The sequence below is a fragment of the Lagopus muta genome, chromosome 2 (genome assembly GCF_023343835.1).
Source record: "Lagopus muta isolate bLagMut1 chromosome 2, bLagMut1 primary, whole genome shotgun sequence".
NCBI classification, from domain to species: domain Eukaryota; kingdom Metazoa; phylum Chordata; class Aves; order Galliformes; family Phasianidae; genus Lagopus; species Lagopus muta.
Window position 1 is genome coordinate 73,627,732 of NC_064434.1, and position 27,816 is coordinate 73,655,547.

At 38.9% G+C, this 27,816-nt stretch overlaps 1 long non-coding RNA gene across 5 annotated transcripts; it reads left to right on the plus strand.

The window, feature by feature from the left end:
* On the plus strand, positions 1-26,195 carry LOC125689613 (uncharacterized). Of its 5 annotated transcripts, XR_007375362.1 has the most exons (7): positions 5-55; positions 269-511; positions 5,600-5,748; positions 6,799-6,963; positions 18,288-18,432; positions 23,787-23,854; positions 25,767-26,195. It is a non-coding gene; the product is annotated as an uncharacterized LOC125689613 (long non-coding RNA). The 5 variants fall into 5 exon arrangements; XR_007375360.1 differs by lacking the exons at positions 23,787-23,854; positions 25,767-26,195 and adding an exon at positions 19,125-19,934 and having other exon boundaries at positions 1-55; positions 391-511; XR_007375361.1 differs by lacking the exon at positions 23,787-23,854 and having other exon boundaries at positions 25,767-26,193.
* The last annotated feature ends 1,621 nt before the right edge of the window (positions 26,196-27,816 follow it).

Sequence of the window (27,816 nt, forward strand, 5' to 3'; positions counted from 1 at the left end):
GGAAAGGGTCTCTTCTGGAGATTCCTTCTCTGGAGTTTTGCAGTGAACCCAGGATGTGAGTAAGCTTTCCATCTGTTTTCTTTCTGTTATTGTACTCTGTTTTGTCACTCTGTTTTTTTTTGTTTTTTTTTTTTTTTGTTTTTTTTTTTTTTTAATTATGACATCTTTATGTTCTTTGTTTATGCAGCCTCTTCTACTAAAAAATTGTAAGGAGTTTTTTTTGTTTGTTTGTTTTTTTTTTTTTTTTTATACTATGTTCAATTTTCAGAACAGAGAACTGATTGCAAGCATTTTATATACTGCTATTTAGAGGAGGTATTCAGTAATGCATCCCATTGGTGATAGCTGAACTTACTGGTTGACTGCAATCATCTACTTTATTCTTGAAAGATTGGCAGTCAGTGCACCACTGACTGCCACTGGTGGTGAGGGAGATCCTGGTGACAGTGAAGGCCTGTTCACTTCTGCTGAAGCAACTGTAGAAGTTGAGTATCTGAAAAGCAGAACAGAGGTAAGATTTTTTTTCATCTCCCTGACTGAATGTGATATTCACCTTCAGAAATACTAGACATGTTAGAGTTTTGCCTATTTATAATCACAGTGAAAAGTCTTGATATGACTACCACTTCCTGAGGCATCTCAGGAATTTCAGACTTGTAAATGACTAAGTTGGGTGAAAGTGAATGTGTACTTGAATAATGCCAAAAAGATTTAAAAAAAAAAAAACAACTAGTTTATAGTTAACATCAACAAAACTTGAATCTTCATTAATGTGGAAATATATTGATGTTGAAACAATTTATTGAATGGCACGCTTGGAAAAGACCAGATAAATATGTGGTGAACATTACACTGACATATAGTCTTAAACTCCATTTAAGCAATTACTTCTGAATCACTACTTCTAAAAAGGTAATTTATATGTGTCAAATGTATCTGCCTGTCTCTGGCTTAGTATAATCAAAAGTATGACTCTTTTTGAAGCCAGGGAAGAAGTAACTACGTAACATGTGCTAAGGGAATAGAAGGAGGAGTAGAATAGCCAAATATAGCTTTTATCCCTGTTCCTTCTCCATTTCAATTTTGGCCTTGGAAAACATGTTTATTTTCGTATTATTCCCTGAGAAGGTATGAATAAATATAAGGTCATAATCTTTTTTTATGCAACTGTTGAAATTCACATCAAAATTAACAGAATGTTTATAACAGCAGATTACTTCACCCTAAATAATTTGTGCAAAATAATTCATGTCATGAGTAGTTTATAATGTAACTTATTCCACAGCAGCGAATTTGCCTTGACTCATTACATCATACCTTGTAAACATGGTAACTCCTCCAAAAGTATTTCTCCCTTCTTAAAACATTTTTTCACAGTGTTCCACATCTTGCTGGCAAGAAAGATTTGAATTACAGCTCATAAAGCGTTACGTTGTTACCATGTGGATCATTCTGGAATTAGTTTATTCTTGTAATTAAAGGCATACTGCAGTGTGGTGTCTACTGTGCCATTCCATCTATAGCAGGGTATCAACTGCACTGAGGATTTGTTCTGGTTTTGTCTAAATGCTCCTGTTCCCCTACTAATAGCACTTCTTTAAAAAAAAAAAAAAAAAAAACACCTGGTGCTTATGAAAAGAACATGCGACAGAGGAGTTTCTAAGACACATGTTGTGGTATTAATAGAAGAGGGTCAGAGATTTCATAAAGCTTTTTTTCATTCCTAACTCTGAAGTCTCTCTAGTGCTTTTCAATTCACATGTAAATATTGCAAGAAATGCTGTTTGAAAAAAAGATATGAGGTAAATTGTATTTTAATTCAGTTTGAATTTAGAAGGCATTATAGGAATTGATCTTTCATGTACTTAACATACGTGTATTAATGTGGTTAATCTTGTTTGGAAGAGCATCAGTGAAGTTGAAACTAGCTTTTTAACACATCAAGAATTGCAGGAAACCTCTTAACGAATTATTATTTCTACAAAATTGTTTACATTCAGATATTTTAACTAAATCTAATGCTGGCTTTAAGTAGAACCACATTCATTTTAGCATACTGTTAAAGTGCATATAAATCCTAATTTACCTTTGTTGTGTAACCTAATGCAATCTATTAAGGAAATAGTTCTTTTAATAACAAGACTCCAGGAAACAGAGAGCTCAATCACACATAAAGAGACAATAAGATTACTGTTAATACCCATTTAACCTCTTAATAGCTCACTCTGGCTAGCACACACAGTTGAAGGGTCAATGTGTGTCCAGTTCAGAGATACATGAACAGCTGTCAGAGCAAGAAGATCAGAGAAACCAAGTGCCATGGGCCCATCTGAGCAGAGATGTTTGACTTTGCTGTCTGGGCAGCTATTCACAGGTTGCATAGTTTGGCCAGTCTTAGTTAATCCCCATACTTCAACACTTCTGCCTGAACTACCATCCCCCTAAGATTTCTTCTGTCTTTATCCACACACAATGTAAAGTGTGTATTTATTTCTTCCATACTTATCCCCCACATCTTTATTAAATTTCTCTTTTTTTTTTTTCTGGAGTTGCTGGCATTCATAAACATCTTCCTAATTAATACAAACATTGTTAAAGGAAAAAAGAAAAATTGATTCCTCTGCAATATTTATTCTAATATTTTTTGTGGTTCAAAGCATCTGTTAGTGTAATCAGTTAGGCTTAGTTATAGTGTGATTATGCTATTACTGAAGAAATTTTTATCTCATCATAAAGGTGGAAACATATTTTTTTACCATACTAAGCAAATAATTCCTTTATTAATAGTCTCTTAAATTCTTTATATTTAAATGGTCGTAAGGGATTGAAAGACTTACAAATTATCAATTGGTTTTACCACAAGTTTATAATGTGCTGCTGGCAAACAAGATTTTTTAAAGTTTAAACAATAGATTAGTGTGAGAAAACATTGATCTGAAGATTTTTGGGCCTCTGACACCTGTAAATCATCTCAGGAATATGCTTTCTATTAGGACTGACTGCACTTTTCACTTCTGATCTGAGCGTCACAAAAGTAATTTCTCTGAGGATGCCTTCACAAGTCTTGGCCACAGTTGAAAATGCAAGCCTTGTGCATTTATTTCCCAGTTGTCAGAGTTTTGCCCAGTATTTCATTATAAAGATGGCCATGGATGTAAGGAACTGCAGTTTTTCAGGAGAATTTGTTAGGTTTGGATACTGGTTCTCATAGTATTTTTGTGTTCTAGATTTTATTTCTTGCTTGAAGTAACCTGGTTAAATAACTAGTAGCTCAGAAAAGCGAACAATTTTTTAATCTCCCTCTAAATTATTATCTGACTGTTTTCTGGTGGCTGAATAGTCAGGAAGCACAGTTTACAGTCTCATTAAGAAAGCCGAAACAAAATTGTATTTTGTATCTGGTTTTTAAAACTCTTAAATGCACATGGACAACTCAGGACTCTAAACTTCCTTCCAGAAAAAGAATGCATTCACCAAAGGTACTCAAGGACATAACAGATCAAATGTTAGACAAGATTACCCATAATTCTGTCTTGCATCTTGTTCCTCCTGTATTTTGCTTGAGACATTTGTATTTAGTTAGCCATGGTTACACAAGCCACATTAGACTAATGGTATTCTCACTTTATCTTTTAAGCGATAAAGCTCCAAAAACATAAAGACTGCAGTGAAGTTGAAAAGAAAAGGGTTAAGTGAGGCAATTTCCAGCTTTCTTTTATAATGACCTGCTCATTCAAAATATAGGCACCTTTGCAGATAGGCATCTTGGCTAGCTGCACAGCACATCCAGAGCATTTAAAGGGTCTTTCCCAGGATTTGCTGCGATTCATCTCCTCCTTTCTGCACCCGACCTTCATTGTGTCTCCTCCACACTTCTGTGGCCTCCACACCACATGTGGGCCCCCTGAGAACAATGCCAGGCACATCAATCCTCATGCTGCTTCAAGGGCGTTTCATGAATCCTGTTATGTCTCCAAATTGTGAAAGCGACATTGAAACAAGGCTTAGGAAACACTAAGTAATCATAACATTACCTGAACTATTATAACATTTTAACAAAGAAATTTGGAGGTGAACTGTTTCATCAACTGATGGACTTCAGTCATTAGCATAACACCTCTCCACAGCCTCCAGGAACAGTGCCAGCAAACTCCTGCAACTTATCTTTTTCAAGGTGTCATATGGGCTCCAGGAGCTTGGCTTTATGACAAGCACTGACTGCCTCTGTGTCCACAAAGAACAGTCAAAGCCAATCATGTGCTGTTTGTGCAATCAAAGGGGAGAGATAAGATCAAAAGCACATAGAGAAGAACAAAGTAAAATTAAGCTTTGGTTAAAAATTAAATAATTATATATACCTGGTAAAAACATGTGAACAAACATATATATTATATAATAAAATCCCTAGGTAAGCAGAGAATGCTTAGCGTCTGAAAAAACCAAGAACACATGTAGATTAGTCTTAAGCACAGGATTTTTTTGTGTATCGCACAACTCTAGCTCCCAACTTTAACTTCTTCATGTCTGATTCTTTCATCTCAACTCAGGGCATGCACTTGAGAGGGAAATATTTACCTTATTTTTATCTGAATGAATAGTCACAAAAGCTACTTGTTACGCACTTTCTCATGGCAATATTGTCAAGCAAAGCACTTTGTATAAAAAATTAAGCAGAATTGTTCATGTTGGAATGGTCCCATATTCTCTCTGTGAAGAGAAATGCGTGAATAAGATTACTATTACCCAATACAATTAAAACAGCAAAATGCTTCAAACAGCATTCCAATGAATGCCTCCATATTTTTAAAAATGTATTTACTAAACACTAGCAGTAAGCTGTATTCTGTTCAGGCATATTACACAAATAGTGAGAGTATGTAGATGAAATGAACATGCTAGCTATAAATAACCCATTCAGATTTTCTTCTAATATATTAACAGGCAGAGGTCTGAAACACTGTATTTAGGCTTTCTTTTTTTTCTTCATATGAAGGAAAGAAGATGACTTTTAGTAGCAGAGCAGATTATTTGCAGTGCTAATGTATTTTATCCAACATCGGGCTTGAACATTTATCACAATAGGAAGAATTATTGCTACTGCTAGTTGTGGAGGTTTCTCTTTCATTTGGGAATGCTAAATTCTACAATATGAAAGTTTTGTTTGGGAATATACTGGCATAAGTTTACCTGACTCTGCAATGAAATTACTGACCAATGTGGAAAGATGGATGCCAGAATAAAAAGTAGGCAGTTGGTTGCAGAAGTGGAAACTGATTAACTGAGATATGAATACAGGCTGCACACAACTGGAGATTTGAAGAACTTTTTCCTTTTTTGTTATCTCCAACTGTTTCTGTGTCTGAAGAGTTTCTGTGGAAAACATTAGTTTTACTAATGTAATTTTACTTATGTGAATTTACTTATGTAATATAGTTTTACTTATGTAATTTTTGAAGTCTTGATCTTCTGAAAAATTTGAGTTAATTGAAATTTAGAGCTGACTCATGTTGTTGCCCGCCTGCAGAGCAAACAACAATGGACTGTTTCGTTTTTGTTTTTTTTCCTCAAAGCTGGGCATGTCTTCTCTCTATGTTTGAAGGTACTCTAAAAAGTAGTTACCGTTTCATGACCATTAAAAAGGAGGAAATAGCTGATCCTTACATCCTGTTTTTCATGCTTGGATGAGGAACTCTTGTACTCAACTCTTAAACACCAGCAGCTGCTCAGGAAAAATTTGCTAACTTTCAGGTATGCTTCTTTTCAAGAATATTCTTTCTTTGAAGAATATATTTATTTCTGTGCTTGTGCATTGCTGTGCATACCAAACATTTGCCATTCATTTTTCCTTGACAGAGAATTCAACATCAGCATAAATGCTGAATAATATAGATCAGTATCTATGAATTTTCAGGATGATAAAATGGTTCTATTGCCACCACAAAGTTCACTTTCTTGATGACTGTAAGATGCTTTGGAACATTTTTGTTCACTTGTTCTCTCACTAAAACTGATGTCATTTCACATAAGAGAGAAAGTCTGTTCCTGCTTTCTCCATTTTCAGCTTGCTTGCTTCTCTGTTTTGGGTTAAAGTGTTTTCATTATTCGAGAAAAGTTTGAATGCTTTTAAGTTGATACGCTGAATGGTAGTGTTGTCTTCATTCTCAGTCATATCAAATAGAAAACAATATTTTCTGAACTGTGGTTTCTGGCTCAGTTAAACTTCATATGGTCATTATTATCTGGTGTGCTGTTTTTGTAAGGCAAACTAAACCACAGTAGTACAGATTATTTAGATTATATCCAATATAGGACAAGGACAGTAAGAATACCTCTAGGTGGCATAACAAGATGACTTTTCCTGGCATGTAAAGCCAACTAATAACAGCCAGAGCCATTAACATGCCAAGAAGCACTTAGAAATAGCAGGGAAAACTGGATTAATGAAGTGCAATTAATAATATTTTCTAAAGTTAAGACAATATTCACTGAGTTAATGTAAGATAATTCCTTAATTTATGAATGTTTCCATAACTGAAATTCCAGAATTGTCAAAAGATACCAATTGTCAATATAAAGTCACATGATAAAACAGAAAAAGTATAATAAAGGAAACTATTTTCACCACAGTACACTGAGTTCATTCCATATCACTAAAAATATTGTTTAGTAGAGAAGTTGTGCATGGATTTCTGAATGGCATTTTGCTGAAACTGGGTGACAGTAACTGGAAATGGATGCTATTGTCTTCATCACTTAGAAAGCTTCTTGTACAAATGATTTTGTCCTCTTCCATCCCAGGAATTCATCATGTTGCACCATTAAGACTTGCGGTTTCTTCCAAAGAAATCAGCCAGGAATTAGATGAACTTCTGCTCTATCCTCTGTACTTGTGAAAGCAGGATATCCACATACTCAGCTACTAGATTCCTTACTACGTGCTTTCTTTCCTGGAATTCTTTCAAGGTATTCTAAAATTTTACCATTATCTATGTTGGTTCCAAGTTACACGTTTTTGTAACTATGGTGCTGAGCCATTATTAACACTTTTTTCCTCTCCAGCAGGTTTTATTAGGTTGGGCTAACCTTAGTTGCACAACTTCCAATTCAAATTTAGCCTACCTGTAGGTGGTTTAGGGTGTCCTTACATAGCTATCTTTAAAATGTCATGCAGCTACAGATTCCATTAATATTAGAAGAACATCTACATGGGTCTGAATACTTTTTTTTTTTCTTCTGTTAAATGACAAAGTTTATATTGTAATGAGTTCAGTTTGGTTCTTGTTTATGAGACTATTCAATAGAATTCAACTGAAGTATTGGAGATCATGACATTATACAGTTGACTACTGTTGAGAAAATAAAACAACAGAATTTCTAAATCAGTAGGATAATAGGTTTTCATCATATGAAGTCAATGCAGTTGGAAAAAGCCTTTTATCCTTCAATACCCACATTACTGCAATTTAGTGAGAAACTGGGCATAATCACATAGTGTCATGTGTAAGCAGTGCAATTGCAAGGAATATTATTGCTCTTCTGCAGAACAAGGGTCTGGAAATGTTGTATATATTTCAGCTGAAGGTCTTGAAACCCACTGCATGAAGTCTCAAAAGTGAAACTTCAATTATGGCTATCCTTAACAGAACAAATTCACTTTCATTATTAATATCTGCAAGCCTGTGTTTTCCACTTATCGGATACACAGATGGGTGTGCAGCTGTGCCAAGGACAAAGGCACTGAGACATTGCTCTGCATGTACAAAACAGTGACCTGACCCTAGTGGAAGTACAGCTATGGACCGGAACAACTGAAGCCTATTCTGAGGCTGCCAGCTCAGGGTACTGCCAGCATCAGGTGCACCAAAGGAACTATACATTAAATGGGTCTCCATCATTAGGAAGAACGTATATTCCACTCCAGTTTCTCATTATTGTTTTTAAAAAATACAATGAGATGATATATAGCAGAACTTCCTTTACGTAGTTAAAGTGTTTGTTCACTCTCAGCAGATGTGTCATAACAGTAGGCAGGAGAGCTGTATCATGCACTCCTCACAACTACGCTCTAGGTTCAGGACAGCTTGCAAAGAAGAGAAAGCTCTCCCTCCTCTAATGGTTAGTATGCATGAATTGGTACAGCCCAGAGAGGAGTTAAACAGTGGGAGAGGCAGAATGCAGGAAATTTTCAGCACAAAAAGAAACCTGGGAAATTCCCCAGGGGACATGGGACCTGGGGCAGTAGCTACTGGCAGAGTACCATTATAGCTGTGCCTGCATGGGTTGGAAAGCAGGAAATCGATGAGGTACAACCAAGGAGGAAGGTTGTGGAAAACTACAGGAAGAGCTGGAGAGAAGGGCTTACTGTGCAAGAACTTAGTAAGCAGCTGCAGGAGATATTTTTTTCCTCAGTCGTCTATTTCATCATCTTCCCTGAGAGGATCTCATAGATTTCTCCTTCTTCCACGTAGTTATTCAGTTCAATTTAAACCTGTCTTTAATGACAAGGAACATTTTGGTGCCTCTTATGATCATCTTCTTTTGATGGTTTAGGATTCTGTCACAAAGATAAGGTGTTTGCAGCAGGGATGGGGAGGAGTTTCTGCAGGGGTGGCGACTGTGAGAAGAGGCAGAGGGCTGTTCCAAACTCAGAGATGGTTCCAACAGATGAAGGAAGGATAGGACACTACTGAGCCCATCCGTCAAGCTAGTTAGGGCTCTGTGATAACATATTTAAGAAACTGTGGAAAGACGCTTCACAGAAGCAGAGAGAGAGAGGAATGGGAAAAAATGTAAGAACCACAATGCTGCAGACACCATGGTCACCTAAGAAGAATGGGGAGGAAATACTCCAGATACTGGAGAGGAGATTCTCCTGCACTTAGAGAGAACATGGTGAAACATATTGCCTTCCTGCAGCCTTCCTCCTTCCTAGGCAGGAGCAGTCTGGCTGGTGATCTGCAAGGTTCTTAAGTCTGTGGGTGACCCAGCCTAGGGTGGTCTATTCCCGAAGGACTGCACTTTATGGGACCACGTGCTGGAATATGGGAGGATAATAAAGATGAAGAGACAGCAGGGACAAAATGTCATCTGGGTAGGGTTGTGGCAGGCAGCCATTGTTAAACTCTCTACAGCAAGTACAATATTCTTTCTCTGTGAATGCTACAACAAATACAAAAACAGAGAAAAACTCATGTTTAACATATGAAATAACCCATTAATATGAAAGACTGCTAAAGGGCATCCCTACTACTTTCCAAAAATGATCAATCAAAAACTATTATATACCTGTTGTCATGGTTCTATGTTTTTTGTTTTTGTTTTTTTTGTTTTTGGGTTTCAGTATTCCACATCAAAACATCATGTAGTGTACGGGGCATTAAAGTGTCACTGCCCCAATCCCAGCTACCTATCCCTGTACATTACAGAAGTCACGGGATCTGGCCCTTCCGGGTGGGGGGGGTGCTCTCTTGCTGCCTGGCAGTGGGTGCTGGAGGGTGCTTTCCTAGCCGTTCCAAGCTTTTCAGGTTTGAATCGGTCCCGGGAACTCTCTCTCTCATCTTGTCTGATTTATTAATCTCAATTGCAATTAAATTGTATCTATTGTGTTATCCTGTATTCCGATATTATAGTAAAATAAGTTTTTCCTCCATAGATTGTTGCCGCTGTTCTTTTCCTCCCTTCCTTCCTTCCCATTTTGTGGGACTGGGGTGGGGGGGGAGGGCAGAGGCCTGTCGCCCCTGTCACGGACATAGATTGATCTGGTCAAATCCGTGACAGATTTTTGGCGCCCAACGTGGGGCACGATTGCTTTTTAGCTTTTTGAACGAATCTCTTTTTCTCTCTGCTCTTAGAGAGCTTCGTTAGGGAGCATTATCAGTAGTTCAGGTTTCTGTGCTGGAAAACCTGACCTTGAAAGATTAGGCGTACTGCCAGTGTTCTGGGATATTTGTAAACTTTGAGCACTACTTAGTCTGAGTAGTGCCTTTTTTCTTTTTTTTCTCTCCTCTTGTTAGCTTCAATTCATTAACCCTTTTTTAGCAAGCACCAGCGATGAACCCACTCGTTATCGTGGGGGTGCTGGGTAAAGGATTAAAAGCAATGGTGTTAGTCACAACCTACTGGCCAATAATCCAGCTCATAATTATGTGTTGTGGAATTGCAACCATATATAGGTACCTAATGACACTGATGGAGACACCTATGTTTTACCTATTTGCAATGTGGTATGATTTGAACTTTGACATCTACATCCCAGAAGGAATGGCTAATTTCACGAACAACTACATCCCAGAAGGAATGGCTAATTTCACAAACTACATCCCATATGGAGTAGCTAATTTCACAAACAACTACATCCCAAATGGAATAGCTAATTTTACAAACAACACAATGTTCAGACCAGTCTCCGGGTTTTCTTTTCGGTTTGTGAAACGTTTTTCGAATCCTGAATTAATAGTCATGTTGGTGTGCATGTCATCAATTCTCCTGAATGTATTCCTATGCATTCGTATTAAGGGAAAGGAGTCTCTTCCGAAACCAGAGAATGATGATTGGCAGGGAATATGGAGAGGTTTAGGAAAGGTTTTAGAAGCATGGGGACCCGCAGTGTCATGGGATTTTACTCTTGAACACCTGTGGGATCCTGAGAAACTAAGCCAGTATTTGAGTCAGGGACTATGCGGCTTACATAAATCTAAGGAGGTACAACTTATTTGGGGTTTGGCTTGTGCTTACCGTGCCCTATATAATACCATTCGGGAGAGAGAGAGTTTCCGAGCTGAGGTTCAAGCCAAAGGGGAAAATCCCCAAGTCAAATCTAATCAATCACAGGAGACACCAGTAACAATACCGGTTGCTCCTGTGGAGGGCAAGAAATGGAAACGAGTGTCTTCGCGTCTTGAACGAAAAAGAGAAGAAGAGGAGGAGGAGGAGGAAGATCCAGGCGAGGGGCCCTCCTCAGAACCACCACCACCACGAAAGGCAAAAGCGAAAACTAAGAGACATGCAGAAGAGAGTGATGAAGAGGAAGTCTCTATTACTACTCGCCGGCCTCTAAAGATGACTGAAATTCAAGGTTCAAGAAAGGAGTTCACACGGCGCCTGAATGAAAGTATTGTTTCCTGGTTGGTTCGCTGTTGGGACAGTGGGGCCCATAGCTTGTCTCTGGATGGTAATGAAGCTCGCCAACTGGGTGCCATTGCCAGAGATCCAGCTATTGATAGAGGAATTAGTCGATGTTCGGATGAGGCTGCCTCCCTCTGGGAACGGGTGTTAACAGCTGTGAAGGAAAAGTATCCCTTCAAAAATAGCTTGAAGATTGCAATGAAAAAATGGGATACAGTTGAAAAGGGTATCCAGTATTTGAGGGAAATAGGCGTGGTGGAAATGTTGTATGACCCTGACTTTGTTCCTAACCACCCACAACAAAACCGCGACCCTGAAAGAGTGAGGACAACGCCTGAGATATGGCAGAAAATCGTGACTACAGCGCCGGACAAATATGCCGCTACACTAACGTCAGCGTGTGACAGATACCAAGAACAACAGAGAACGCCCTTAATTTATGAATTAATTGTTACGCTTCAAAACTACGAACAATTGCTGTCTCCAATTCATTCTGCCGTTGCTGCAATATCAAGAATGACGGAGCAAGTGTCTCAACTGATTAACCGTGACAAACCTGTAGCAGTATCAGAGACGCTTGATGAAGATCAGGATAATCAAAAGAGTCTAATGAAGGAGATGAAGGAGGTGAAGGAGACGGTGAAATTTATGCGAGCCCACCTAATTAAAGACGATGAACCTTCCTTCTTACGTGCACGATCAAAAATCTCAGCTGTTAGAGGCAGATGCTCTCCGGCTCAAGTAAGGAATAATACACCGCGAATTGCCTTATGGTATTACCTACGTGACCATGGAGAAGACATGGGGAAGTGGCACGGTCAACCTACTCCTGTACTACGAGCCCGGGTGAAAGAATTACAAGGCAGATCAACCACCAGTGCAGTTGCTCCAGTTACCACAGATAATGAATAGAGGGGCCCTGCCCTCAGTCAGGGGGGGGAAAGGGATAATAGAGTATATTGGACTGTGTGGATTCGATGGCCTGGCACATCAGAACCACTGAAATATAAAGCCCTGGTGGACACTGGTGCACAGTGCACTCTGATGCCCTCGAGTCATGAAGGGACAGAATTAATCCATATTTCTGGAGTGACCGGGGGCTCTCAAGAATTGACTGTGTTGGAGGCCGAGATAAGCCTCACTGGTAAGGACTGGCAAAAACATCCTATTGTGACGGGCCCAGGGGCTCCATGTATACTAGGTATTGATTATCTCAGAAGGGGGCATTTCAAGGATCCTAAGGGGTATCGATGGGCCTTTGGAATAGCTGCTGTGGACACAGACAAGATTAAGCAGCTGTCTGTTCTGCCTGGCCTGTCAGAAGATCCATCTGCTGTGGGGCTGCTGCGAGTAAAAGAGCAACACGTACCGATTGCTACAAAAATGGTGCACAGGCGTCAGTACCGCACCAACAGGGATTCTTTGCTCCCCATTCATAAGTTAATTCGTCAACTAGAGAGCCAGGGAGTGATCAGCAAAACTCACTCACCTTTTAACAGCCCCATATGGCCAGTGCGTAAAGCCAGTGGAGAATGGAGGCTGACGGTGGACTACCGTGGTCTGAATGAAGTCACACCCCCACTGAGTGCTGCTGTGCCGGACATGTTAGAACTCCAGTATGAACTGGAGTCAAAAGTGGCCAAATGGTATGCCACCATTGACATTGCTAATGCCTTCTTTTCCATCCCTTTGGCCAAAGAATGTAAGCCACAGTTTGCTTTCACATGGAGGGGCATTCAGTATACCTGGAACCGTTTGCCCCAGGGGTGGAAACACAGCCCGACCATTTGCCATGGGTTGATTCAAACTGTATTGGAACAGGGCAGTGCTCCTGAGCACCTGCAGTACATTGATGACATCATTGTGTGGGGCGATACAGCAGAAGAAGTCTTCACAAAAGGAGAGAGAATGATCCAAATTCTTCTGAGTGCTGGTTTTGCTATTAAGCGAAGCAAAGTGAAAGGACCTGCCCAGGAGATTCAATTCCTAGGTATAAAGTGGCAAGATGGCCGTCGTCACATCCCGACAGACGTGATCGACAAAATCACTGCTATGTCTCCACCCACTAGCAAAAGAGAGACACAATCTTTTCTGGGTGCAGTGGGCTTTTGGAGAATGCATGTTCCAAACTACAGCCTCATTGTAAGCCCCCTTTATTATGTGACGCGAATGAGAAATGAGTTTACATGGGGCCCTGAGCAGCAGCAAGCTTTTGAACAGATTAAACAGGAGATAGCCCGTGCCGTGGCCCTAGGGCCAGTACGGACTGGACAGGGTATAAAGAACATCCTCTACACTGCTGCTGGAGAGAACGGTCCTACTTGGAGTTTGTGGCAAAGAGCCTCAGGAGAGACACGAGGCCGACCCCTGGGATTCTGGAGTCGGGCATACAGAGGGTCTGAAGAGCACTACACTCCAACTGAGAAGGAGATCTTAGCCGCTTATGAAGGGGTTCGGGCTGCTTCCGAAGTAGTCGGTACTGAAACACAGCTCCTTCTGGCACCTCGACTGCCAGTGCTGAACTGGATGTTTAAAGGAAAGGTTCCCTCCACCCACCATGCTACTGATGCCACTTGGAGTAAGTGGATTGCACTGATTACACAACGAGCACGGATGGGGAACCTCAGCCGTCCAGGAATCCTAGAGATCATCATGGACTGGCCTGAAGGTAAAAAGTTTGGAACACCACCAGCAGAAGAAGTATCACGTGCTAAAGAAGCCCCACCATACAATGAACTACCGGAGAATGAAAAGAAATATGCCCTGTTCACAGATGGATCGTGTCGTATTGTGGGAAAGCATCGCAGATGGAAATCTGCTGTGTGGAGCCCCACACGACAAGTTGCAGAGGCCACCGAAGGGAAAGGAGAATCAAGCCAATTTGCAGAGGTAAAGGCTGTCCAACTGGCCTTAGATGTCGCTGAACGAGAGAGGTGGCCAATGCTCTATCTTTACACTGACTCATGGATGGTAGCAAATGCCTTATGGGGGTGGTTACAGCAGTGGGAGCAAAATAACTGGCAAAGAAGGGGTAAACCTATTTGGGCTGCTGAACTGTGGAAAGACATTGCTGCCCGAATAAAGAATATGATTGTAAAGGTGCGCCATGTAGATGCTCATGTGCCCAAGAGTCGGGCTACTGAAGAACAGCAAAATAACCATCAGGTAGACCGAGCTGCCAGAATTGAGGTGGCTCAAATAGACCTGGACTGGCAGAACAAGGGTGAATTATTTCTGGCTCGGTGGGCCCATGAGACCTCAGGTCATCAAGGGAGAGATGCAACATACAAATGGGCTAGAGACCGAGGGGTGGACTTAACTATGGATGCCATTGCACAGGTTATTCATAACTGTGAAACATGTGCCATCATCAAACAAGCCAAGAGGATGAAACCTCTGTGGGAAGAAGGGCGATGGCAAAAGTACAAATATGGGGAGGCCTGGCAGGTTGATTATATCACCTTGCCACGATCTCGCAATGGTAAGCATTATGTGCTTACTATGGTGGAGGCAACCACTGGGTGGCTTGAAACATATGCAGTACCCCATGCTACCGCCCGAAACACCATACTGGGTCTCGAGAAACAAGTCCTGAGGCGACACGGCACCCCAGAAAGGATTGAGTCAGATAATGGGACTCATTTCAAAAATTCTCTTGTAAATACTTGGGCCAAAGATCATGGCATTGAGTGGATTTACCATATTCCCTATCATGCTCCAGCCTCTGGTAAAATTGAACGATACAATGGACTGTTAAAAACGATGCTAAAAGCACTGGGTGGCGGAACATTTAAGCACTGGGAGAAGCATTTGGCAGAAGCCACCTGGTTAGTCAATACCAGAGGATCTATCAATCGTGATGGTCCTAACCAATCCAGTTCCCTACATACCGTAGAGGGAGATAAAGTCCCTGTTGTACATGTAAAGAACATGTTAGGAAAGGCAGTTTGGGTTCTTCCAGCTTCTGGAAAGGGCAAACCTCTCCGTGGTACAGTTTTTGCCCAGGGACCAGGATCCACTTGGTGGGTAATGCAGAAGAATGGGGATGTCCAGTGTGTACCACAAGGAAACTTGATGCTGGGGGAGTGCAGTTACTAATTCTATGTATATGTACATAGCCATGTGTGCATTTTAATCATTTTTTGTTTGTTTGTATATATGTATATATATTTTAAGCATGATGTAACGATGTAGAATAAGGGGTGGAATGTCATGGTTCTATGTTTTTTGTTTTTGTTTTTTTTGTTTTTGGGTTTCAGTATTCCACATCAAAACATCATGTAGTGTACGGGGCATTAAAGTGTCACTGCCCCAATCCCAGCTACCTATCCCTGTACATTACAGAAGTCACGGGATCTGGCCCTTCCGGGTGGGGGGGGTGCTCTCTTGCTGCCTGGCAGTGGGTGCTGGAGGGTGCTTTCCTAGCCGTTCCAAGCTTTTCAGGTTTGAATCGGTCCCGGGAACTCTCTCTCTCATCTTGTCTGATTTATTAATCTCAATTGCAATTAAATTGTATCTATTGTGTTATCCTGTATTCCGATATTATAGTAAAATAAGTTTTTCCTCCATAGATTGTTGCCGCTGTTCTTTTCCTCCCTTCCTTCCTTCCCATTTTGTGGGACTGGGGTGGGGGGGGAGGGCAGAGGCCTGTCGCCCCTGTCACGGACATAGATTGATCTGGTCAAATCCGTGACACCTGTGAAATTCTACTTAACGAAATTCAGCCATCAGAAACTCGTACATACAGACATGGAGACAAGCAGAGCTTTTTTGGCTATTATGTTTTGATCCTTTGAGGATCACTTGAATTCCAGGTTAAATGTATTCCTCTTTTAAATTAAATATCTGATTTATTTTATTTCCTCAGAGACTAAGCTGAAGCGATAAGGCTTAAACAAAAGCCAAGTGTGATCAGTAATAATATTATTTTTGCAGCCATGACTCTAGATTCAAGCAACATTTCTCATATATTCAAGTTATTCTATTTTCTCTGTAGCAAATTGATTATTATGGTTAAAAAATAATTCCATTACCTTGGTCTCAATATTGTCTGTATTGCATAAAGACAGGGCGAAACTGAGCTTTGTAATATCTACCCAGTAAAATGCTATGAAATTCTATCCTGGCTGTTACTAAAAAGAAAGAGAAGGGAAATTCCACAGTCCATTAATGTAAAGATAAATCTCCCAGTTAAAAACACCAATTATATGTATGAGTAAATCTTTCTGTATATGTAAGTTGCAGAATCACTGTCTTTGTTGATCAAGTTTCCTATAAGTTTGTTCACTGCTATGTAGTCTGATGGTAACAGCAAAGAATGATACTCCACTCAGAATAGAATTCAAGTCCTGTGTACCTTGTATCTTTCTTCCCAATAAGAAAGCATATCTTCTCCTGAGCTGTAGTTTGCCCTATACTTTTAATGCGTATCGTTACTACATCTACTTAATGATAACTTACTTCTGATGTTTCTTGTTTCCCTGTGTGTGCTCTAGGAAACATCTATAGGAAATGCTTTTGAATTTAAAATTAAAATAACTTACCCAAAAGCAATGGAATATATATGTAAGCGTTAGCAGGACTGACTTAGATCACAGTTTTGAAAGTGACTTTGAGTGAAGGAAGAGTTCGATGGTTCTTTGAAAGCTGATTTCCTAGGAATTTTAATATGAAGTCTGATCAACTAGAGGGTTCTCAGAGTGATGGTGCTTACTGCAGTAAATATCTCTTCACAGACATTTATTTAAACTAGATTTCAAATAATTAATTAGGTGTTTGTGTTTTTTAAAAAATACTATTACTTTTCAAATGCCATTTTTTTTTTCTATCATAACTATCATAAAATAAAGTGTAGTTACTTATCACTAGCGTTTGGTTAGTGTGATAGAGTTGATAATTTTTTTGCCCATGCTTAGGAGAATTCCTATATCATAAATCTGATTTTGGCTTTGTTTTAAGTCAGCTATTTTACCTGTGGGTATTTAGGTTAGTTTGACTTGATTAATTCTGTAACATGTTATACTTGTTAAATTGTCCTTTCCAAATGTATCAGAATGTACAATTACTCTGAACATATATTCATTCAACAAATATCTTATTGACATCAGATTTTTAGCTATATAATTTCATCAGCATTTTTTCAGATTTTATCTTTTTAAAATCTTTTTTTTATCTTTTTAAGATCATTTCACATTATTATTCTGAAAACTTAAAACATCTGTTTCATGGATAGTGATAGGACAAGGGGGAATGGTTTTAAACTGAGACAGGGGAGACTTAGGTCAGATATTAGGAGGAAGTTTTACACTCAGAGGGTTGTAAAGCGCTGGAACAAATTGCCCAAGGAGGTTATGGATGCTCCATCCCTGGATGCATTGAAGGCCAGGCTGGATGTGACTCTGGGCAACCAGGTTTAGTAGTTGGTGACCCTACCCATGGCAGGGGGGATGAAACTAGATTATCTTTCTGGTCCTTTTAAACCCAGGTTATTCTGTGATCCTATATGATTCTGTGTAATATCAAAAGCAAGACTTTTTGATCTTGTCAAACTTCACCCACATAAAGAGTCTTTGGGTAACCCAAAAGGGATCCAGAAGTTTTAAATATTGAATAACTTGAGCTAAGAAATCCCCCAAAATACAGTTATCAGAAAAGTTAGCTAAGTTCTAGTCACTTTAACTTAGCTGTCTAAGGTAATGAAAAAAACACATTGACTTCAAAATATCACTTTGCATGCAAGCTGCTGATTGAAGCTAATTTAGAACAGAAGATACTGATACTGATTCCATTACAGTTGATGCAACTTGAATTTATCTAGATCTTGAAGACCTGCTTACATCCTTACTAACAGATAAATGAAGGAAAAGCAGTATGCATTGGCAGCATATCGTGTAGGAGCAGTTTATTTTGATTTGTAAACTCTAACACCCATCAGAGCAGGTGAACATCAAACTGATTTTATTGTGCTTTTTATATTACAGTGAAGTGATGTGTAAGTAACACAGCACTGTGTGGGAATGAGTTTATGTAAGTCTAATTAGTACATAGAGATGAATGTAAAGATACATATGTATGCTTAACCACAAAAAAAAACCTGGCATATTTGTCTCTAAATTGCACGTTTAGTATTATGCAAATGATACAAGATTTTTTTTCCTCTTTAGCAAAGGAATCACAATGTATTTTTATATATCCAATGGAAATCTGACAGAAGATAAGGCTTAATGTTGAAGTCTCAGTTCTAAAGGACAAAGTCATTCATCAGTGGGAAAAGGCAATTATCTGCAGAGGTGAAGACTCTCCTGTTGGGTAAGTCTGTGGAGGAACCTTTCATTTTTTTAAATTAGTAGACAGTTCATCCTGATCTTTGAAAACCTTTCAAGTCTGAATACTGCCTACAGTATACAAGATGTAATTGAAACTCTGTTTGTCTGAGATCAAACCTGGGGGAAATTGTCTGAAGTTGAGTGCACTAGTCAGTTCAATTTAAAATAACCTTCTGGAGATAGCATGAGCTTTGTTTGTTTGTGTGTTTATTTTTCAACGTGTAATCTTCCTACCAATTGTTGGATCAAACTCTTTAATTAAAAAGATGGGTGTTATTTTGAACAATCAGATTTGTTTTATGAAGAAACAGAATTTCAAGAAAAGGTCTATTGTGATCAACACAGAAGGATGTGGAACATTTGTCTTGTTTTGTGTCAGCATTTTTTTTTCCTTACCAATAAAGTAGTGGAGTTTTGAAGCTAGATGTTTCAGCTTGGGGAAAAAAATGTCAGCTAGATTTTGCATCACAAATGCAAGGCAAGTAATTGCAAGAAAAATCCTAACAGGACATCTGCCTGTGTGTGGAATGTAGGTGTATATCTAGCAGAAAACAGACACAGACAGCTTGCAACTTTGCTGGATCATTTATGTAACTTTCATATGTTATAGAAAATTAAGAAAAACATTAAATGACAGTGGAAAGGATTTTCTAACATTTACACTCCCCTTCATAGGACAAAAGACTCTACAAGCTGGAAACCAGTTGTTTCAAAGCCTGTTCCTCCAGGAGGAACAGCAATGCCAAGAAAATTATCTTAATGGTTTTTTTCCTCATGTTTGGGTCGACACAATTCTATCCTAGCTACATTTACTGGCAAACTTACTAAATAAACAAGGCTGCCCAAACTCTCCATCTCATGTGCTGGTTGAAAGTGGAAGTTTGATTACACACGCCCTTGTTATGGACTGATCATTATCTCTTTGTATATGGTTTGTGGGGTGGTATTTTTGTGAGGGGAAAAAAAGGGTGAACAGAAGTACATGCAAATAGAGTCTGCAGGTTTTCTGTCTTCTGCCAAGTAATTGTTAGCAGTCTATCCACTGGAGGTTCTATTGCTTCATTTTAATTGTTGGGAAAACAATATTTAGACAATGTGCACCTCTCCATGGTGAAAAGCAAAAGGAGTCAGAAGCAGGCAAAGAAATAAGTAACCTTCAAGAAATGTGTGGATGAAAACTATATTGGAGTCAAATTTGCCCAAGCTGAGGCACAGCAATATGGAGTATTATGACTGGAACATTTACATGCTCCAGATACATCCTTTATATAGGCCATTGAAATGGCATAAAAATCTGAGGGGACCAAGCTAGACAAAGTTATTTCATCTCACCACAGTCACTTATTTCACATAAATGACAGTATTCTGAATGGAATTTTTGTTTGGAACAAAGAGCACATAGCATGAGGAGTACTTTTGTGATTCTGCAATGCAAATCTTCTAAGTGAATTATTTCACAATCTTTACCATGAAACATATTTTAAATGAGGATATTTATTTTGGTGTTTATTCTCGCTCTGAAAACTTGCTATCACGAAACTGCCAATAAGATTGAAGTTTATACTGAAATAGAATTTGAGCCTAGAACCACTGGCAATGATTGAAGTGTCTAATGCACAACCAAATAGAATATTTGCAGATACCGTATTGGTCAAATATTACTCAGAAATTTTTTAGGCAGAAAAAATTGTTGATGTCTTTAGTGAGATCTTAAATTACAGTGTATACTAATTTGTGTGCCTCAGATTTTAGATAAGATTTTCATGTTCATTACAAGTGTTGAGTTAATTTTTTTTTTTCTACCACAATACTGCATTTTATCCCAGTACGTTTTTTCCCAGAATGTAGTTCCTAGGAGACTAGATCTAGGCAAAGCTAAAGGCAATCTCTACATGGTTCTTCATGTATATAACTATAGTTATAGTTATATAGTTATAGTATAGTTATAGTTATAGTTATAACTATAATCTGAAGGATATTCTACGGATGGGACTCAAAACTGCTCTTATACCAGCCACAGGATTCCTGCCAATGCAACTGTATTGTGCCCATATTTAGGGAGAAAAGCAAACAAGGCCAAAAACTATTCTCTTACATTTTGCATCTGACAGAACTGTTTCATGTCAGCCTGGCCCAAAGATCTTGGCTTTAGGAAAAACTACTTGAACTCAGTCCAGAAAAGCAATTTGAGGACCAATTCCCCAAGCAGATAATAGTTCTGGGGCAATTTCAGACATGGACAAAAATCTGGGCCAGATTGGGAGTTCAGCCGAGTTTTATATTTGTTTGTCCTTGGGGCATGAGCAGATGATTAAGAAGCCATGGCTTGTGATCATTGAAGCATCGTTGTGATCATTGCTATGAGTAGGACTGGGAGGAGGAGCCTGAGCACCCTCTTGTTTTGGTGCCTTGCCCACGCTTGGTGATGCTCTAGCTGCAGTCCCCCAGCTTGTCTCTGAACCTAACTGGCTCCAGGCATGTTTGGCCAAGACAGTCTGTCACCCCAGGGGTGTGCTTCTCTGTTCTACATTTGTTCCCTTGAGGTCAACCCTCTTCTTGCATGTTTATCAATGTAAAAAATTAGCCCTTGGTACCTTCTTCTTAGCAATTGTATAGTTTTGTTGCTTTTTTTTTTTTTTTTTTTGTCAGAGAAAGATAGTTTAGAGTAGACAAACCAAGTTTAGCACATTAACACAGTTGAACTTTTGTGATTAGAATCTCTCCTAGAAAGAGCATGCTATATCTTTGAGTACAAATGGTGATTTTAATATTAAAGTGACAAGTTCTACATTTCATCAAACATAACCCCAGATGCAAACCAGAAAAATGAAGTATATAACAAGCACGGTGAAAATCAGATGTGAAAGGTATACTTTATCTGAAAAAAAAAACTACTAGAAAATATTAAAAAGATAGTGAAATCATAAAGCATTGTCAGAAATAATTAAAACACTGAGAAATTATTTTTCACAAAATAGCAGCAGTAGCTTTATCCATGTAACTCAACATTTTTGCTTTTGTGCCATGAACTAGTAAAAAACAGGGAGGAAAATATCAAACTTCACACTGAATTATTCTGCTCAGCAGTAAACTATTAGCTGCTTCTGTACAATTTCAGAGAATATTATACACCGCAGTTCAAACATTGCTATGTAGGATTTTCTGTTAGTAATTCACAGTTGACACAAGTGCATTCAATCGGCTCTGCTACTGACAGGACACACAGCTTCTGTAGCTTAGTAAGGAGAGACACTGGTGAAAATTACTGAAAATATTCCTGTAATTATTACAAAATAATGTCAACTGTAAGATATTAATATAACGAACTTTTAGCAACAATGAGCAGTCATGGAAGAAAGATATTCATGGATTGGTGTATAAGATTTTACATGGTCTAACCATATATCTGATCTGGCTGGATAATTGCCAAATTTCCTATGTCATTCGAGATGGGAAGGAATGGGGGGCTCACAGTCACTCCTGCCCAAAGAAGGCCTCAGCAGTAGCCTTGAGGTGGGGAACACATAGCCCAAACAGCTGGTGAAGCCTGCAGCATGTCCCTCAGGAGAGGACATCATGATATTTCAGAAAGAGGCAGTTCTGTTTTTTCAAAAAAGTCCTTTAATTAATTCCCTTTTCATGGAAAATGTAAATATTATGTTTTTCCTGTTGTAAACAAAAACTTAAAAATAATGGAATTCCACCTAGGATGACTAATTCAAACTTTACTAAGGAGATCATTTTATTAGTTTTTTGTTTTGCTCTGTTTTTTAAATTAACCTCTGCTTTGTTTTGCATTTCTTCTTCATAGAAGAATAACATTACATCAATTTTATTCTTATATGAAGAATTATATAATAGGAAAAGAATTCTATTCTTCTGTTTCATATAAGAATGCAAGCTAGAAAGTTGTTTTTGGGCAGCTTGGCATAGTGAGAATCAAACAATTTCTTATTGGTTGAATTTTCAGAGCACTGAATCCTAATATGTTGACTCATAAGCTGAACTTATAAAAAGAAAAATACATTATAAGTTATTGAATGTATGCTAATTAATTAACCAAGAAAATGGACTTCAAAATTTCAGTTGTACAGTAGGTAGTCCAAAATTTACATTTTCTCATTGTGCAAGAGACTATTACAACATCAAGTACCATACCAGTGATCAGACTAGCATGCCTTGTGCACATTGCCTTCACAAAAAGGCCAGTTGTCATTCTAGAATCAGTTGGATCTCTCTCTAGGTGTTTGGAAACAAAAAGTATATCTTTTTTTGTTTAAAACTTTCTCTGGATGCTTGACCCCTGCTATTAATGAAAATAGCTGTGATGAAGCTGCAGTCATATAAAGGAATTCTGTTTTGTATTTAGCCCTTTGTGCTAGCCATGGTCTCTTTCACATATACAAATATTTCTATCACTGCTAAATCCCTACTGCAAAACAAGAGTGCAGAAACTAAAATGTAAAAGATTGGTTCATAAGCAAACACCATATCTGGTGCTGTGACATTTAAATCTTCATCAAAGCTGCCACAGACCAACCTGACCTTTTGTTAACAAGAGCTAGTCCTTGGTGTTGTTCAAATCAAAGTTTGCTTGAACAATTTACTCTTCAAAAGTGTAAAACACTTCATGTTTACTTCTTAAAAATTACTTTCTCATTACTTTTCAAAGTTAGTACTTAAAACAAAACCTGGAAACCTCGAAGTAAACAAAAAGTGAAGAGAAAGAGAACAGAGCAATTCTGAAAAGGTTATAAAAATAACTGTGATAACTGTTAAAGGCATTTTTTTTTTTTTTGAATAAGAAGTATTAAGTTTGCTTTGCATTCTTAATCCAGTAAAAAACGCAACACACTGATGGATTTTAACACAAGATTTTAAACAGGTAATATTGATAGCCTGCACTAAAAAGCCCATATGCTACTGATTCTTCCACAGCCCACATCAGACATTTGTGCAGGTAAGAAAGCTTTGAATCTCTATGTCAAAGTTTGAGAGAACAATAATAGCCACCTTTTTTGTCCTTTGAATATCCATTTATGTCCCTTGAATACCCACGTATGTCCATTTCCCAAGATCGTATCAGCAGTAGAATCCCATTCCAAGACTCTGTGGCACCTTATGTTCTGCTGCTGCTGCTGAGGTTTCCCTCATGGAGGCGCAAGGCTGCCGCTTGCCACCTATGCCTTACATTATGTGGGAATTACATGAGGAACAAGTCCCCAGGTGCCACTGAAGCTCTGTGAGAAATTAGGGACCCACGGCCCCTAATTCACTATCCCATGCAGGGAACATAACCCACATCTGCTCCTCTCACTCTCCTTTTCCTTTACATAGAATAAACCAGTCTGAGAAGACATATGTTAAGAGGCAGGGAAATGTCAGAGCACAACACAAGAAAACATGTGAGTGACATGTTTATACTACAGTTCTGTGCTTTGTAAATTCTTCCTTCTGTTTTTTTTTTTGTTTTGTTTTGTTTTTTAATCTTTCTTTCAAGGCCATTTGAAAGGCTACTGGTGCCTTTCATGCTGATTTGATTTTCCTCTTTTGTTTTCATTCCTGTGGTTTAACCCATCTTTCTCTGCAAATGTCTTCACTCTGGCAACGTCATCATGGTATTTTCATGTCATTTTTAACGATTATTATTAACTCCTGAACTCCTATATTATTATTATAACTGTTTAAAAGATACCTTTCAAAGAGTCCATCTTTTGCTTTAAATGCCACTTAGTCATTCATGACCTTGGATTACATTTTGGTACTCCTGTTCCCTCTTTTCCAAGTTCAGGAGTTAATCTCATTCTCCTTTTAACAAGCCATCTGTGGACTCTGAATTTCTTTTGGCTAATCCCCTGTGTGCCTCTTTCAAAATTTCCCTCATAAAAGCCAACTCCTTATCCTTTTCTCATAATCGCCTTCCTAGTTCTCCCTGTAATGTTGCTATACTTCCCTTTGACTTAAGAATTTTACTTCAACACATGGCTCAGCTGGTGAAACAATAGCCTGTGACCGACTGTTGTGCTTTAAACCAATAAAGCAGGTAATAGTTGCCAGCACTAAATAAACAGCACAATGAAGTTTCTATTTTGCACGGAACAAACACACTGGATTTTTTTTAAATTTAATTTCCACACTTCTTCATAATTGGATCACTGATTTCTAGCTTTCTCTAATTGCAAATACATCTTCCTAAGAGCATGGTCTCCTTGGGCACTCTTGCACACTGTGCAAAGGGGAAGATGTAAGGAAGGAGTCTACCTACAAATTCAGGTTCTGTTTTGGCTAGCTTTAGTATCTTTTGCACTATAGAAGCAATGCTCTTTAGGAGCATAGGAGCATGCTTTTGGTGTGTCCTTGCTAAATGAACACCACTGACAGTTTCAGATCAGATCAAGAGGCATCCAGAGCAAGAGCAATGTGATCGGGAACTGTCCCATCCCACATCCATGCTGTGTGCAAGCCAAGAGAGAAAAACCTCTGCCTTTACCTTTAAGAGTCTTATTCTTAGTAGGCAGTCTTAGAAGCATTGAAATCCTCTGGAACACAGGTAGCCTTAACATGGATAGATGAAAAGAATGGCTGTGAACTTTCCCTATTTTTTTTTTTTTTTTTTTTTTTTTTTTTTTTTTTTTTTGAGGTTTTGAGCATTTCTGGGCACTTTCTTGAGGTTTTTTTCTTCTTTCTTTGGAAAATGTTTTCACTCAAAAAAGTAGTGCTTTCACCACCACCAACAATGCAAACACAGAAAAATGAAACTATCTAATGTAAAAAGAGCCTCCAACCATAAATATTAAAAGGAATCTTAAGCAAGAAATAGAATGGATAGTTTCAAAAAGTTAAAATAAGTATGAAAACCTGTGTCAACACAGCACTTACTATAAATCAGAGATGTCTGTAATACAGTCAAAATAAACCCCTATAGTACTGTAGCAGTAAACCAGTTACTCTTTTTATAAATCAAATTATTTGTTAACAACCCTACGGGGTTTTTCCAAAGCAAGTTTGAACAGAAATACTCATTTTCAGAAGTATAAGGTATCCAGGTTGTCTTGACCTCAGGGCTTCTGACTGGTTTATCAAATTCTGCTGTGTTCATTTAATGTAATACAGATACCGAGATGGCGAGAGATTGATATTCACTTTGTGGTGCAAAGTTCAGTGATTCCTTTGAGGTGTGAGCACACATACCTCCACTTGCCGTCCATGACTGTGACAGCTATCTGCAACTCTCCTCTCTTATTTAAACATGCAGAAAAATAAGGGGGGAAAAACAGTTATTGATGTAATCCATTTTTTTGTTGCCTTTTATTGCAGTGGCAGGGAGCACAGGGCCTGGAAGACCTCATCCTCACTGGTCAAGGCAGGTTAAACAATAGCAAGAGAAAGAGATAATGAGAAGAAAAACACAACCAATAAAAGGAAAGAGAGAAAAGCGGAAAGCTAACTGTAACATAATGCCAGGCTCATGCTCTTGCCGTCAGACCCATACACAGCATGTGTTCTATTTTGGCAGGCACTCAGCAGGTGACTGCTGCCACTCAACCTATGCCACTGTGTCCCCTTTGTCCTCCCAGTCATGGAGAGGGCAGGTACTGCATGACCCAGGCATGCAGAGGAATGCAGTACCCTTAGGGACGTGTATTTAAACAGCTGAGGTTTCTCCTTTTAATTACCTTCTGCCCTTCCAGCCTGAGAGACAAGCTCACCACGGCTTTTTAAGATTGACTAAGAAACCACAAGTAATAATTTGCCCACAGTAAACAAGTCAAAAGCTGTCATTTTCCAGAAACAACATGATTTTAGGAACTTAGGCTTTAGAGAAATAATAAATATTGCAAGTTTTATGAAAACTCTATGATGGACACCATGATGGATGGAGAACTTAGGTAGTTATCCAATGATTTTACACATTCAGAACATCCAAACACAGTCACCAACACTGTGGAGCAGATAGAAGAATTGCAGGATGGCACGTTTCTCTCTGAATGGGATGGGAGTTGATCTCACTGAAATTCACAGTTGCTGTGGGAACATGCCACACAAGATGTTTTGCTGCATGGAATAGCTTTCAGTGGATAATAAGCTCTGGCCCCCATCCTTTTGGAAGGATATTTATGATATCACCTTGTAAGCTCAGAAATACAGCATCAGATATACAGCACAGTCCCATGTCACATTTTTCTTATTTGGATCCACAAGAACTTAGGAGTGCTAGCTAGATCTGCAGTTCCTGGGAGCTGTAGAATGGCTTGGGTTGGAAGGAACCTCAAAGATCATCAAGTTCCAAGTCCCTGCCACAGCCAGGGTTGCCAGCCACTAGATCAAGTACTAGATCAGGGTCCCATCCAACCTGGGCTTAAACACCTCCAGGGACAGGGTATTCACATCCTCTCTGGGCAACCTGTTCCAGCACCTCACCACTCTCTCATCAAAAAACTTCCTCCTGACATCTAATCTAGATCTCCCTTCCTTTAGTTTTAAAACCATTCTGCCTTGTTTTATCACTATCCATCTGTGTAAAAAGTTTATTTCCCTCATGTTTATAAATTCCCATTAAAAATTGGAAGGTGAGTCTTCTGAGTGCATTTTCTCTTCAGTGCAAAAGGATCAAAAAGAAAGCACACAATATGAGGATATTTGGTTGCTCTGGTCATTCTCCATTCTGCCTGGGCATTCGCACCAAGTTACTGACCATTCTCCACTGTGTTGCTCTCTCTATGCTTTTCCATAAAAATTTAAATAAGAGCATTGAATTACTCTGATTTTATCTCCAGGATAACCTGTTAAACAACTTAAGCCTTTTGTCTGAAACCTTTTTTACATGTTGTTGGCAAGAGGCAGTAGCCCTGTTTGTTCTAAGCAGAAGCAGTTTGCCAAGCAAGCCAGAAACAGACCTTGAACCCAAGTCACTCCAAATTTACCTGGTACCTTGGCACGTTATCTCTCACCAGCCTCCTCTATTTGCCTTTCACAGGGTGGCCAGGAGCCAAACTCCACACCTCTGTGGCTCTGGGTAAGGCTCCACTTGGGCTTTGACAGGTGTGGAGGTTTCTACCTGCCTCTACTCTATGGTTAGGGATGAATGGAAGTATATAAAGCCAAGTCAAACTCATCCAACACGAGACTTCAAAGGAGAGTTTCTGTTCACAGACCATAGCCTCTGCTGGCAGTAGTGTCACAGATGTGGGAAGAAACTAGATCTTATCATTTTTCTACTTCTATGTTTAAAGTCACAGTATAGCAAAGAGAAGATAAGTGGTGAGATTTTCTAATTTTCTTCTAATGAGTATAAATTACAGTGAGAGAAAACTGGCAATGATTTCTGTGTGGCAATATTTATACCTGTAAGTGAGAAAAGAAAAAT